Here is a 3,440-nt window from a genome sequence, read left to right as displayed (position 1 = left end):
TGTAGAGCAACATTAGTTCTCTTATTGCACAGGAAGCTAACTGTTTTCTTTGTATTTCTCTAATTTTGTTCTAACACATACACCAGTAAGAGGAAAAGCATAACATATGGCTATTTCCTGATCAGAATCATTTAGCCCCTTGATGTTGTTCTGTTGTCGCGCAGGCCGGGGGCTCCCGCGCAGGCCGGGAGCTCGCACGCACGCCGCCGGGTGATTGCAGCAACATTAGTTCTCTTATTGCACAGGAAGCTAACTGTTTTCTTTGTATTTCTCTAATTTTGTTCTAACACATACACCAGTAAGAGGAAAAGCATAACATATGGCTATTTCCTGATCAGAATCATTTAGAACCCCTTGATGTAAGAAATACGTGTGATTCAGCTTTCCATCCTCAGTGACTAGGCTAGTGCCTGATATGAAAGTAGGTCAAGTAATTTCTGTTTAATAAGTGATGAAAGGAAATACATCTACTTAACTATACAATATCCTCTTAATTGCTTTCACTGATTTTTTTTCCAGTTACAAGCCCATGTGTGTGTACACGTGCATGGATGTATATGTGAATCTCTGAATGTATATGACTTTTTAGACAAAATGAGTTTCCTCTCTGCTATGAACATGGGTGCACATTTATCACTGTGGTATGATTCTGTTAATTGTTTTGGAAAGATACCCAGCAGGGGAATAGCTGAGTCAAATAGGACTTCCAATCCTACTGTTTTGAGGTATGACGTACTGAATTCCACAGTGGTTGCACCAGTCTACACTCCTACCAGCAGAGGAGCAGGGTTCCTCTTTCCCTACAGCCTTGCCATTCTTTCTGGGGTGAGGTGGATTATCAGTGTTGTTTTCATTTCTACTTGTTTAGCAGAGAAATGCCTGTATATTTCAGATGCCGATTTTTGGATTGGGTCTTTAAATTTGGGAGGTCTAATTTTCTAAGTTCTTTATATATTCTAGATAGTAGCCTTTTGTCTGAGGAACAGATGGTGAAAATTTTTTCCCACATTGTTTTCTCTTCACACTGTTGGTGGTTTCTCTTGCTATACAGAAGCTTTTTAATAGGAAGACATCCCACTTGGGGATTGTTTGTGCTAGTTCAGAGGCAACTGAGGTTTCATTCACAAAATCTGTTCCTACACCAATGCCTATAAGAGCTCTTCTTTACCCCTCTTCCAGCTGGTAAAGTGTTTCTATTTCAATATTTAGATCTTTTATCCATTTTTATTTTAGTTTACTGTATGGTGAGAGATATAGGGCTTGTTTTGAAACCCAGTTTTTCTAGCACCATATATTAAAAAGGCCGAGTGTGTATAGGGTTGTTTCTGCATCTTCTAATCTATTCCACTGGTCCTCACATCTTTTTCTTCGCCAGTACCATGCTGTTTTTATCACAGAAGCTTTGCAGTATACTTTCAAGTTGGGGATTGTGATACCCCTTACCTTGCCTTTGTTGCCTAGAATTGCTTTTGCTATTCTAGGTCTCTTCTTGCTCCAAATGAATTTTTGGATTGTTTTCTTAAAATCTGTGATGCATGCTGCTGGGATTTCAGTTAGGATTTCATTGAATCTATATAGCAGTTTTGGAAGTTTGGACAATTACACAATGTCGATTCTTCCTACCCAGGAGCAAGGGAAGCCTTCACTTTCTGATATCATCTTCAATCTATTTTTCAGAGTATTGTACTTTTCAGAGTAGAGGTCTGTCCTTTCTTTCATTAGGTTGATTCCTAGGTATGTCCTTTTTTTTGTATGCTCCATTGTGAAAGGAAATGTTTGAGGCATTTTTCTCTCAGTGAGTCTGTTTTTGGTGTACAGAAAAGCTGTTGATTTTTGTGTTAATGTTATCTCAGCTACTTTTCTGAATTTGGTTATGAAGTCTAGAAGACTTTTGGTGAGTTCTTTGGATCTTCTATATAGAGTATCATGTCCTCTTCAAATAATGACTAAAAGTGTAATTAAGATCAAAATTGTATAACTGACAATGTGAAGTAGGAAGAAAAGGGCTAAAGATGTAGGGGAAGTGGGAAGGGTAGGGTAAAGGAAATAAGGGAAAAGAAAATATATGAGAAAAAAATAGAAACAAAATTTTTGAAAATAGGGAATGGGGAGAGGGTGAAGGGAGGGTAGCTGTATGGGGAAAAATGAGAAACAAGACCTGTCATGTAAAGGTACAAGATTCCAATGATAAATGTAACTGTACTGTATACTTAAAATTACGAGTAAACTCAATGAGAAAAAAAGCTCATTTGTTCAAGAGTTTAATTGAGCTATAGCATTTTGTTGTTTAGTGTTTGTCTAATTGATCTATCTGGTGTGACAGTGGGATATTGAGGTCCCCCATTACTATTGTGTTAGTGCTTATTTGATTTTTCATGTCTGTTTGTATTTGTTTTATTTAGTTGTGTGCACTAGAGTTTGGTGCATATACATTTATGATTATCATCTCTTCCTCTTGGATTGTTCCCTTTACAAGGATGTAGTGTCCTTGTTCTCTTTTAAACAGTGTTGGTTTGATATCCACTTGATCTCCAAAGAGGTTTGCTACTCCTTTTTTTTCAGGTTCCCTTTGCTTGGAGTATTGTTTTCCACCCTTTAATTTTCAGAATATGAGTCTCTTTTTGAATTAAGTGTGTTTCTTTTATTCATCATATTGTTGGATTTTCTTCTTGACAAGTTCTGCCAGTCTTTTTCTTTTGATTGGTTATATTGATGGTTATATCTGATATGTATTGACTTACCATTGTCATGACTTTTTTTTTGTACTTGTATTCTCCCCCTTTGTGTTTAATTTCTTGTCATGTCTGGTGGATTCATTCTGCTGGGCTTCCTCAGGTTGTGATCTTCATTGTCTTTCCCTAGAATATTGTTTAAAATTTTTTGGAGTTCTGGTTTTGTACTCATGAAATTCTTAAGGTGGTCCTTGTTATTAAAGTATTTTATTTCTCCATCAACTTTGAAAGATAGTTCTGTAGGGTACATAAATCTGGGTTGGAGGTTGATTTCCTTTAGGGCTTGAAATACTTAACTCCAGGCTCTTCCTGCCTTGAGGTTTTTGTTGTTTTTGTTGTTGATAAGTCTGTTGTGATTTTGATGGGCTTTCCTTTGTATGTGATTTGTTTATTTTCTCTAAGTGATTATAGAGTTTTGTTCTTCTGTTGGATTTCTGGAATCTTAACTATTATATGCCTATGTGTAGATTTTTTTTTTATCATGGCTAGTTGGATTTTTATATGCCTCACTTTTCTGTATGTCACGTTCTTTCCCCCCTACTTGGGAAGTTTTCTGCCATTACTTCTGTGAACAGATTTTTATGTTGTCTGCACTCTCTCCTGTTCCTTCACAGACATTGATCATCCTTATGTTATTCTTCTTTGAATCACCTATCAGCTGCTGAATTGATTTCTCATTGTCCCTTATTTTTTTAAGAAACTTTTCTT

Source organism: Fukomys damarensis, unplaced genomic scaffold (genome assembly GCF_012274545.1).
Source record: "Fukomys damarensis isolate Sample0158 unplaced genomic scaffold, DMR_v1.0_HiC HiC_scaffold_39, whole genome shotgun sequence".
Lineage (NCBI taxonomy): Eukaryota > Metazoa > Chordata > Mammalia > Rodentia > Bathyergidae > Fukomys > Fukomys damarensis.
This window is presented reverse-complemented; position numbering follows the sequence as displayed.